Below are 13,102 nucleotides of genomic sequence, written 5' to 3'. Positions count from 1 at the left end.
TTTCAAATAGTAAGTCAACTTTGCATTCCTATATAAATCTTACTGTGTCTCCATTTTGTCATGAAATTTTTCATACATGTTCATAAGGAATATAAGCTTATGGTAATGTCTTTGTCTAGTTTAGTTGTCAAAGTCATACTGATTTAAAATAATTAGTTGGGAATATAGCTTTTCAATTTCCTATAAAAATAATATAGAATTATTCAATACTACTTCTCTTTAAATGCTCAGTAGAATTAACAAGTAAAGTCATTCTGGTCAAGACTTTTTTGTGGGAAGCATATTAAGTATAAATTTAATTTTTTAAAATAACTATGAGATTATAAAATTTATGTATTTATTTCTGAGTGAGTATAATAGTTTTCTAGAACTGACATTTTAAAAATCACAGACTTGGTGGTTTACAATAATAACAATTTATTTCTTGCAGTCTGGTGACCAGAAGTCCAAAATAAAGGTTGACAGGATCAAACTCCCTCTGAAAGTTCTGCGATAGATTTTTTCATTTTATTGTTCAGCTTCTGGTGACTGCTGGTATATCCTGGCTTGTGGCAGTGTAGCTCCAATCTACTTCTGTCTTTGTATGCCCTTCCCACATTTCTCTATGAATAAATCTCACCAGTCCATTGAGCTCAGAATCTAACATAAATCCAGAAGTATTTCATCCAGAGATTTTTAACAATTATATCTATAAACAGTATTTTGAAGGATACTATCTAACTCACTTTGAAGAGATTTATTCATTTCATCTGAGTTGTCAAATTTATTGTCATGAAGTTTTTCCTAATATTCACTTCTTATTTTGTTGATTTTGGTCATATATACTAATTTGTTATTCTAGATCAATCTAACTACAGGTTTATCAATTTTATCTTTTCAAAGAATAAGCTTCCAGTTTCACCAGTTTTCTCACTGTTTTGTGTCTTCTATTTTATTGAGGAAAGTGCATAGAATCATCATTATTTCCTGTCTTAGCTTACTTTGCGTTGAGTTTATTCTTGCTTCAGTTTCTTACAGTGGAAGCTAAAATATTTTATGCTATTAATTTTTAAAATATCTATCATGGTAAATTCCTCAACTTATGATCTCTTGAATCTCACTTTTATCCATTCAAAATATTTCCTAATTTTTCTCTTGATATCTTCTGTGAGCTATGGGTTATTTAGAAAAGTCTTAATTGGCTTTCAAATAATTGGGGATATTCCAATTATTAGAGATTTCTAATTTCATTTATTTTTGATCAGAGAAAGTGTCTATGTGACTTGAAGTATTCTAAATTTATTCAAATATATTTATCATTCAGAATATGATCTATCTTCCCAAATATTCAACACATACTTGAAAATAATGTCTTATATTATAATTGGGTGAAGTATTTTGTTAATTAAGCAAAGATACAGTTTTAGTGTTGTTTAGGTCATCTATAAACTTGCTTATTTTCTCTTTACTTATATTTGTTATGAGTGAGGTATTGAAATATCAAATTAGGATTGCAAATTTATTGATTTCAAATTGCTATTCTGATAGTTTTTGCTTCATATATTTTGAAGATAAATTATCCGCCTAAGCTATTAGGTACATAATGATTTAGGATTGTTACTTACACTTTAATGAGCTGATTCTCTTTCTTCCTGATGATATTCTCTGTCTGAAATCTACTTTGGCATTACTGCAACTACTTAGGCTTTCTTTAGCAGCTTAGTATTAGCATGATGCATGTTTCTTTTTTCGTATCAATTTTTTTTGCTTTTACCCTATTTGTATCCCTATATTTAACACACAGTACTTATACTTGGTATTTGATTTTTATCTAATTTCATAATCTCTGACTTTTATTTGGAGTGTTTAGATCATTTATATTTAATATTTTTATTCATGTAATTAGCTTTGAAAACTTTAAGACTGAAACAGGAAAGGAGAATGCTCTCAGGGTAGAAGAGACCTGAGTAGTCATGTCATCTAGAGGAGCTGAAAATTGATTGTGTAGATTTCCAGTGTGAGCAAACGATACGAGGATCAGATGTGTCCTCAGAAGTAAGCAAAGATAAGTGCATTCAGAATCATATAGGCCATATTAAGTGGTTTAATAATTTTCCTAAAAGCAATTGAAGTGATTGGAGGTTTATTTACTTTGGCTGCAGTGTGTACAACAGACTATGGGTAGAGTAAATAGCAGTTAGTCAAGCAGCAAGGAAGCAATTGCTATCTTTCAAGGGTGGAGATGATGGTAGCAATAGCACTGGAGGTAAAGAGACAAAAAGAAACCAGAGAGACATTTGCTTAGAAACATGAACAAGGCTTTACCTAGAATAGAATATTGGACACAATGCATGAGATTGCTACATTTACCCTATAAAAAAGAAGTCCTCTGAGTCCCGAGACTAAAAGTTAGCTGATTTACCTTTAAACACTTATGTGTCATCAGTCAGATTAAGTACTTGAATTTTTGCTTCCATAAGTTTTCAAAGCTGATCTTACTGAAACATTTCTGTTTTTCTCAGAAAAAATACACTGAATATTACCCTTCAGATATAATACTGGACACAGGTCTTTGAGGGTTGATAATGCATCTACTTTTTTGCTACTGTTCTACTCTTCCATATTTATCTTTTCTTCTCTGGAAGCTTCTTTTAAAACCTATCCAGTCAAATTCCATGGTCCAGAACTTTACCAAGTACTACATGGCTGCCATCCTTATAATAAATACTCTAGAATGTGGAGTGGGCACGGGAAATTTACCTTCTCCAGCTATTATAATCTAGTTTCTAGGAGAGGTCAGCCAGGCCTATAATTGATATGCAATCTTAACAGCTCTTCACCATGGGCATACCCTCTAATTTCACAATGCCTCCTCATCATGCATTTCTCCAATGAGACCACCCATTCACCTTACTGTCTACAGAACACAATAAGAAATGTAATATATTTTTTAAACACAAAAATCAATGAACTTCTTTCTTGAGCTTGAAGGTTTACGGAACATGGTATATAATTACCCTTGCCTGTAATTCCCAGTATTGCAGCTCCAAAGTTTGCATTACGTATCTCTGCAATTACTAGCATATGTAATTACATTTATATAATACTTACATGATTGTATTTACTTAATAACTAAGGTTAAGATTTATTTTTTCAGACACTTTTGAAATGCCCCAAAAACAGAATGTACTGGAGCTATATTTATTTCTGGAGAAATATGTATATACATATTAGCCTGTCATCATTAAGAAAGCATATAGACATTTAGGGCTTAATATTCAAGAAGATGTTAGTAAGATGAAAAAGAGTAGAAAAGCTATACTCATTTTAGAATGGCAACTCATTGTTTCCATGTGACATTGAGAGAGAGATGTATTGCATACCAGAAACAATCAGGATGAAAAAAATCCAAAAGGCCAATGAAAATGAAGTGCATAGATTTTCCCCTAGAGTTGTAGATATTCCAGATATGTGTAACCTAGTGGTCTTTCATGCATAAGAGAAAGAATTAAGACTTCAGCATCAACTCCATCTCATTTGAATCCTAGACCTATAACCTCCACTTGAATGATCTTGGTTAAGTTTTTCCATTAGTAGAGTTGGGATAATAAAGTATGCTTCAGAACATTGTTAGAGGATTAAATATGAGAATTAATAGAAATTAAAGTGGACTTAATATATGTAGGTGATCAGTAAATTTTTGCTTTATAATTTACTATCAATCTTTTTTTTACAGAATGTTGTCTTCATAGTGCTTTGTCTTTTGGTGGTCAATCAAGTAATTAAAATGATTGCACATAGGGATCTAATTGTGTAATAACTTTTTTCTTTTTAATTTTTTCCCAGTGCTGGCATATGGCCCAGGCACATGCGAGGCAAGCATGTGCCATTGCATTTCACTCCCAGCTTTAGCAAACATCATAATCACCTGGAGATCTTATTAAACCATAAGTTTTTGGACACTACTATCAGTTTTTGATTCATTAGGTTTGAGGTAGGCCCAAGAATTTGTATTTCTAACAAGCTTTTAGGAGCTACACTTTGAAGACCATGGCTTTAATTTCTGTGCAACCATCAAAAAATATGGTTGGCATATCATGGAAGGAAGGTCACATTTCCAAAAGTTAATTTACTGCTGCTGCCTAAATTACAAATGTATAAGAGTTAGCACCATCCAGTAGACAGAAACAAGTATCTAGACTTGTACCTCACTCAATAACCTTGGGTATGTCATTTCACTATTTTGGCTTGCAATCCTCTATCTTAAAAATAAGTGGACAAAAATAGGTCAGTGTCTTTAAAATTATATTTTCCAAGCATTGGAGGGAATTCAGAAGAAACTCAGGGACAGTGTTGGTGAGAGAGATGAATGGACAAGAAATATATATATATATATATATATATGTGTGTGTGTGTGTGTGTGTGTGTATATATACACATAGTTTCAGCTAAGAAATCAAACTAAATGAAAAAAGTCAATAAAACATAGTCTCAAAACCAATTTTTGGACTTGATGATAACCAGAGTCACTTTTACCATGACGTTTTCAGATATCGAACTTCCTCTATAGATCATTCACTGCTAGAAGTTGTTTTCGTGTTTATAATGATAATCAACAATGATAAACACCTGAGGCACTGCAAATCTCCTCACTCAAACCATATTCAGTATACTTTAGTGTTAAGACTTTTTCCTATACTGATTTGAAAGCAGATATGCCATTCTTATTTTCCATGGCATCTTTCTCTTTCCTTAATAATCTAAAAAAATTTCATGATACAGCTCACATTTTTAATACTTGATCTCTGTTACTCAGTATAATAAATTAAGAGGTTAAAATATGTTTTCTAGTTCAATCGTTGAAAAAGCCCTTTTATGTAATAGCATTATTCTCAACCTGCGACGCAAAAACTCTAGTGAGGAAAATTTAACTAACTTGCTCATGAATCTCAGTTAGTAAAAAAAACAAAAGAGACAGTGGGACTTGACCCTAAGTTAATATGTGTGTAAATTTGTAGTCTGTTTATCCAGTAAAGAGATTCATACGACCTGATAGCAGATACAATAATAAAAACTTATTTTAATATATTTTATGGTAGCAAAACAGTATTAAAAAAGAAAGAACAAAGATATTAAATCACTGCAAAAAAGGAGCTAGTTTTTCTCTAACAGGTGCCCTTTATCCAGTGAATAGGAAGGAGGAGGGTATAAGTGGTTTACCCAAAATCGTGAAGGCAATGGTATGCATTGCAAAGCTTTCTTTCTATCTTCCTTCCTTCCTTCTTTCCTTCCTTTTCTCTTTCTTTCTTTCTTTCTTTCTTTCTTTCTTTCTATTTTTCAATATGAGCTTGACTGAAAGACTTTAGCTAATTTAATGAAGTTAAAATAAACAAAAGCATGTATTAAGTAGATTGCTATTGTCAGAAGCGGTAACGATGCTATACGCTAGAGTGAGGGTTGTAAGCTATGAAGTATTAAAGGCATCATGAAGCACAGAATTTGACTGTAATGTCCCCTCTAGACTAGGAAGGCTAATAACCTCTTAATCATGGGTATTAATGTCAAAAATGAACCTTTTAATCTCCTAATTCCATATGAATGAAGCTTTAATGAAAGAAATTACACCCATGGTCCCATAATCTGAAGAGAACTGGACAGTGATTTCCCTCAAACTCCGAGCAGGTCAGTAGTCAGGGGAATCATTCCAACCCAAAGTCCTTATCCTCTTATTAATAATTGTTTAAGCAACTCAAACAAATTAAAGACTCACTCTAAAAATCATCCTGACAACTGAGACTGTTGCACTCAGAAAATCATTTTGTCACTCTTCAATTGATGGTAACTTGCATCCTAAACTGCTTTTAATATTCACCCTGTGCTGTCCCTTGAGATATTTGTTAACTAGACATCCACCACCAGTCTGGATTAATCATCCTTATCTTGCAGCTTTAATCACTTACCTATTCTCAGAAAGTGTTTATGAAGGTGTAAGAAAGGGATTAACACAAAGAGTAAACAGAAGCATGAATTACAACATTTTCTTTTACAACAAATTGGGGATGGGAAGAGAATCACTTTGGCCTCAACTCCTTCCTTAACTGCAACATTAGTCATTTCATTGACATGTTCATTGCATTTTTAAATTTTTCTTGATACTTCATACAATTAAAAGTCCCAATGAATAAATACTAAGGAGTAATGATAGAACAGGACGCAAATATGGCTAATATGAAGAAAATCAGTCAGCTACTATAAATTTTTACATTTTGACAACTAAATGTCACAAACTGACATTTAGAGTTTCATCCAATATGAGAAAAACATCAAATAATAATAATTATATACCAATAAATAACGTAATCATTCATAGGCTCTTTTAATCCATCTACTATATTCTAATGCACTTTACATGAAGTTCTGATTGTTATGCTTGTCTTTTCCAGGTTTCTCCCACACTTTCCATGAAAATCATTATCCACAAAGACAAATAATATTACATTTTATTAACATACTGCAATTGAGGGTCCACTCCCCAGAGTGGACAGCTGAACTACTTCCATATGTATTTTGTAGGTCACAGATTTTCATAACTTTAACCAGTATCTTATTTTCACTTAACATTTTTTATCTCACCATCTCAAAAAATGCATGCAAAAACTGGGGTTTTCAGTTTAATTTGTGGTTTTAACCCCTGCATTTTCTCATTCAAGGGAAACATCTGTCTCACTAATCATTGTTACTTTCATCTCAGCAGACAATGCATTCAAATACTGATTAGAATAAGAAGATGCTGTGGGCTTCCAGCATATCAAACAGAAGAACAATGAACACACAGATTATATTAGAAGGACTGTGACTAAAGACATTTAGACAGAATATATGGTGATAGGGTAATTATTAGGTGGAGTAAATTACAATGCTGAAGGCTTAACAAATGCTTGTATAAATAGTTTTCCACAAAAGAGATTTAGTCTTTAAAAAAAATGGTTTCTTCTAGTAATTTCCCAAAATCAATTGCCTTAAGTTCTATCGTAAGACTATTTTAAAAGTTTCAGTGTGTGGTACATGGTATATGCTTAGTTTTGAGTGAATAATTTTTGATACTGAAAGCCATACCTCATTTGGTGGTTTCGTCTTCACCAGGGCAGTGAGAATCAATAGATTGACGTTGTGAGACAGCTACCTGGTGTGATATAAAATGAAAAAGGCATTGTGAAATTAGGAAAAGAAACCTTCAAATTTCTACATTACAGCTTCATAATAGAATGTTATAGAGTCAATCAACAACTTTTGCTGTGTATCCACCGGTACTGAGTCCAGTTGTTTTACCGGGATGAAGTTGCAAAAAAGAGAGTACAAAGAACTTAATATGAAAAAACTTTTTTGAAATAAATGGCAGATAGATCATTTATAAATTATTTGGGAAGGGAAAAACACATCAAAAAATTTATTAATCATATACAGCAAACATAAATCTGAATTATCTATATAATATGTCTACAAATAATTTTGGAACTGAAGATGTGGTAAAAAGTTTAATTCAAATGGGGTTAAAAATGAGACTTCCCAGGAAGTTCAGCTTCTGGAGAACCTATTGAAGGCACTGATAAGAAACCTGGAACCCCCCAGTTCTAGAGAGTAGATAGCCTTTGGAGGAGACCCAAGTCAAGTCGATAATACAAATTCACATGCACAAAATCAAATATCTATATATGTATATACGTATATATATATATATATGTATATATATTACCATATATGGTTCGATATTATGAGTGTGAAAAAAAGATACAAATCTAAGATAGAACCCTGATCCAGACTCACATTCATGTGGTGTTCATTTGTCATTATAGCAGAAAGACTAGCATCTAGAGTCAACCACACAGCCTTCTGCTAGTCACTTCTGGGTCCACACCTCAGGCTTTAGAAATTATTTTGATAAATGTCAAAAATGAATTTGGATATGTGGTATTATTGACTTGTTAATTAGAATGACGATTATTACATAGTGAGTCTCATTACTGAAATGGAGGTGTTTGATACATGTGAATTTTCTCATTAACTTTTATAAGACTCCCCTTTCCTCTAGAACTGTGAGAACTGAGTGAGGCCTGTGAATTGTCCTTGAGAATGGCGGGCACAGCTTGGTCCTCAGGTGACCTATGCTCAGCGTTTGTGTAGGAGAATTTGTCATTGCTTAATGACAGCTACAAGAGTTACAACATCTTGTCTTTGCTCACATCCACCAAAAGAGAAAAGTTCATACCAGGTGGTGATTAAGATACCCAAAAGCACCACATGGCTTTAAGATTACAGCATATACTGCATGAACTGCTTTGTGTTTGATGACTCGTGAATGTCTGCTTAATAAATTTCTGTGTATGTGGTAGCATTTGATTTGATACTTTTACTTAACTTGACATTGATATTGAAGCTGACCCTCACTTAAAACATCATTGTTTTCTAACATTATCTATCAGGAAAAGAACGTAGGAGTTGGGCATAACCCAGTTGGCACAGCTCAATTTGCTTCTGTATCTAATGGGGTACAGCTCTCCTCATTTCCAAATCTTCTTGCTCTGATTCCTTATCTTGAGGGAACTCTTCAAAGTTGAATCATTTCAATCCCAAAGCAGTTACTGAACATATTCTCTTTGACAGTGTCTGAAATTAGCACTTGTGATGTAGAAAAACACACGTTAAAAGCTACTATGTTTTTAGAGTCTAGTAAAGGAGCCAGAAAGACCATAAGATAATTGTAGTTAAGTATGATAGCTAAGTAAGGAGCGGATCAGGGTAATCACCAAGAAGAAGAGCGGTTCAGGGTAATCACCAAGAAGAAAGTTATATGTAGCTACGCAACCATAGACAAGTCACTAATCTCCCTGAATTTTATTCTTAAAAGTGTAATAGGGAAAAAAAAGTTTATATATACACAGAGTTTATCACAGTAATATAACATAGTAAATGGCCATCAATGGTAGTTGTAAATATTTTTGGTAAATATTTTGCTATGTATATTTGTTTAATCATTCCATAAACTTTGGTTTTATTGTTTAATATATGTTAGCCAAGGATGAAGTCATGAAAACAAGAAGTATATAATTTCTGCTATATCATAGCTCTCATTTCCAAGGTGTATATACATGATAGATGCGTAGAGCAGCTAAAATTCCTGTTATCTCAATGTAGTAGGTTTTTGTCTTTAAGAAGTTGGTTTAGTAAATCATTATTATCTTTCAGATACATCATATGTCAACACTTTTATTTAGTGCCATTAAGATCTTATGCTTTATTCCTCTCTTTTTGAATTTACAATTAACAAAGTACTGGGTACATAGTACTTAATAAAAGCAAGTACTTAATAAGTGATAAATAGCAATAAGTAAGAATACTCATATATTCCTGTCAAATGTGTACTCAAATAAGAAACTTTGCATCACTTTGAATGATTATGATAATAATCTTCATTTATATAAATTATACTATTATATTTATAATAAAAAACACTTTTGGCAGCTATAGTCACAACTACTTTCGGTGGACACAGAATCTTCTTACATGGAGGCCTTTTTCTCTGATATGCTTTGGTATAGCTTTTCAAGTTTGATAATTAAAGTTGTCCAAATATGAGCTACTCTGCATATAAAAGGTAGAGAATTTGGGGATGCCACAGTGCTCTGAGATAGGAGGATAAGAGGAGGGAGGATCAAGTTGGAATGAGAAAAATAAATAAGGGATCAGTGAGATAGACGGCCATCCCTAGAAACATCCAAATAGTCCATAAAATGGAGACAAGTAAAAAATAAGGTAACAAATATATTTTTTTTTGTGCAAATTGGTAAAAGGAATGCATTTCAGCTGGGGCTAGCACAGTGAAAGGAAGTCCAATGTGCTTGGTCACTAGCATGTATTTCAGAGAGGGCTTTTAAATTTCATGTGTTACGAATCCAGGGAGATGACAAAGAAAATTTCACTAGAGGTGAGGGATCTCCTGGGACACTTCTAAAAACACCACAATGATGTTATTCATACAATATAAACTATGATTGCAAATCTAGGTGTAGAAAGACAAATAATGGTGCTCCTCCCAGCCCAACGTGCTCTTGCCCTAATTCCTATAACCTGTGAATGTTCCTGGATTTGTTAGTAGGGATTTTGAAATGTAATTAAGAATGTTGAGATGAAACTATTGTCATGGATTATCTGGGTGGGACCAAATGGAGCCATAGGGTCTGAAGGATGAAGACAAGAGGGACACGACTGTGAAAGAATTGATCTTGCTGGATTTGAAGATGAAGGAAGAAACCATAAATTAAGGAGACAAATGTCCTCCAGAAATTGGAAAAGCAAGGAAATGGATTCTCCACTAAGTCCTTTGGTAAGAATGCATCCTTGCTAACCCTAATTTTAGCTTACAGGGACTCAAATGTTGTACATAAGCTGATTAGTCACTGCATTTATGCTAAAATGAAACAGTGAGGAACTAACACATTCAGATTAGTAGGAATCATTCTGAAGTTGAAACTGCCTGCAGGTTTTCAACAAAAGTTCAAATAGTGAGAAAAAGAATAAGGCTATTTTTGTATATGACAGAAGAGAGAGGAAAACCTTTGAATTCTATTCATTAACATTGAACTGTATCCCTTGTAATGGTAACATTTATGTTACATGATATTTTATGTTATGTGAATTATATCTCAAAAAATCAATAAATAATCCACCAGCTGAATAAAAATTCAAGGTTTGCTTATCTGTATGTTTTGAATAATTGCAGTGCAATACTAGTCTACTTTTGTGTTTTTCTAAAAACATAATGACAAATGATGATGATGTTGATGAGAGTTTGATGAAAACAAGAGTTGGGCATTCTGCCTGATTTAGTTCCAATAAGGATTTTTTCCTAACCTAAAGAAATCTAATATGTTTATAAATATAACTTCCCAAATATAATACTTCATTGACTTGATTCTTCACTGAACTTGCTTCCCTTGTATTAACCTTTATTTTTTTAGACAACATCCTCTTTTACCGATTTCTACCCAACCTATGCTAGGACTCAGATTCTTCTAGTCAACTTGCTATGAATACTGCTTTCACCTCTGCCTCTGAGTCACTCTGTGATTTGACTTCCACAAGAGATTTGATGCCTGGACTTTATCTTTCTTTATACTAAGGTATATAGCCCATCTCCAAATCCAGAGAAATATGTTGATGATCTTTTTCTGCACCATCAACATAATTATTGTCTTCATCATTAATATCATCATATTGCTTATGATTAGAAAGAAAATGGATTCAAGAAAGTCAGAGGTAAGTGGAACCAGTGGCAGAAATGGAGCTTTTTGCAGTGTTGCCTTAAAGAGAGTTAGGAGTTTGGTCCATGTTTTAGAGAGAAAGGAGATCACTCCTTGGGAGAGAAACCTAAAGAAGATGGTGCAAAAGATCCAGTTGGACCTTACTACATACTGTAGCTAAGAATATTACTTTGCATATTAAAGAAGATGAGAAAAATAAAGCCTCTTAGTGGGTAGAAGTGTCTTACTAACAATGTTGAATACAGTGTATCAATAAATAGTACCCCATGCACCCATCATAAAGATGTCTCATAATGAAATAAGGAGCTTTAAGTGTTCATTAGGGTCAGCTATAAAGATTCATATCAAGTTTACTTCATGAATTTCTGTTTAAAAGGGTGAGTCAATAGAAGTCTTAGAAAAACACTTTACAATGTATCAAATTGCATTTTCATTTTTAATCTGATATTTACTGACAGCGTAGGGCCAAACATTGGGATTGATAATCACCTTCTTTATATCATATTATGTAATCACCATAAAAACCCAAGGTTTTGTATTATATTTTCCATTTTATAACTAAGGAAACTAGAGGTCAAAGAAATTAAATAGCTTTATATCTTTTGTAAACATTGATATAAAAATTCAATTTTATTTATGTCTATCTTACTGTAATCTTCTGCCTTAAGACTGTTTCAGATATAACATCTTTCTTTATACACATATTATGTTGGCTTTAATCAGGCCATAATTTGAGCTTTAAAAAGATTATATGGGTCTTTTTTAAAAGGCAGATTTATCTTATTCACAAGGGAAAATATCTTGATAATTATTTCTGCTGTTTTTAATGCCTTTGCTTTCACTTGAGGATCTATGCCTAAGAGAGAAGAGCTGAATTTCCTCATAGAGAGGACCCTGGCCTCCTTTCAGCATTCTGCTACTATTGCAAAAAGATTGTCCTAATTTCAGGGGACAGATGTAACAAATAATGACAAACCAGTAATGGAAGCTTTTAGTGAGACTCAGTAAGTTACCCAAACTTAAAATGTGTAGAAAAGGGTCACTCTGGAAAGCAAAATCACCCAGAATTATAGAAATCTATGCCTAATATTTTAGCTTGGCTTCAGACTAGTAAAGTGATGCAAGATATTAAGAAAACACATCAGGTTCAGAGATCTATAATTAATCTTGTCAGTGGATGTAGCAGGACAGATTTCTATTTACTCTTGCATCTTAATGAGACTTTTCTCTCATTTACTGTATCAGTAGAGAGCACAGTAGTGACCCCAGGGATCTAAACCCATTACCGTGGTTTTATAGTACAGTTCATGCTCATTGAATGCTCTGCCTTGTGGTTGGTGGCATTAAATATTTAACTAACTGTGACCATGATGGTGTTCAGAAAACAGCAGCTTTCAGTGGAATTATACATACTATTGGAGAACAAATACAAAATTAAAAAGTCTGTGTCAAAGACTTGGAGAGGAATAAATGGTCAAGGGGAGAACACAATTTGAGTTTAGTTCCTGTAATTGAGTTATATTACAATGCTTTTTAAATATATGTATGCATCATATCCTATAGTAGCTGGAGTGAAATATGAAGGATTGTAAGCAATAATTCTGTCATCAAATTTTAATATGCAAGCTTCTAAACCTTGAGACAAGGCTACAGAAGGAACATTATTTTGAACCCTGAGACATCAATTAGCTATCTTTTAGTAACATCAAAACAGAGGAAAAAAATTGTCGGTGTGAGAAAAGTGGGGATTTCTTACTAAGCAATGTTGAATTGAGTTTAATTTTAATCAGACTTGTTCCTTGTTT

General features: G+C 33.0%; 1 protein-coding gene across 13 annotated transcripts in view; it reads right to left on the bottom strand.

Moving 5' to 3' along the window:
* Tenm4 (teneurin transmembrane protein 4) overlaps positions 1 to 13,102 on the bottom strand; it is a 2,881,475-nt gene that overhangs the window by 2,145,322 nt on the left and 723,051 nt on the right. For all 13 annotated transcript variants that reach the window (XM_074081868.1, XM_074081866.1, XM_074081845.1 and 10 more), the window contains one exon: positions 7,096 to 7,162. The gene's annotated coding sequence lies outside the window, so the exon portion shown is untranslated. The remainder of the gene's footprint in view (positions 1 to 7,095; positions 7,163 to 13,102) is intronic.

This window comes from Castor canadensis, chromosome 1 (assembly GCF_047511655.1).
Source record: "Castor canadensis chromosome 1, mCasCan1.hap1v2, whole genome shotgun sequence".
Classification (NCBI taxonomy): domain Eukaryota; kingdom Metazoa; phylum Chordata; class Mammalia; order Rodentia; family Castoridae; genus Castor; species Castor canadensis.
The sequence above is the reverse complement of the archived record's forward strand: the minus strand, read 5'-3'. Positions and strand labels throughout refer to the sequence as shown.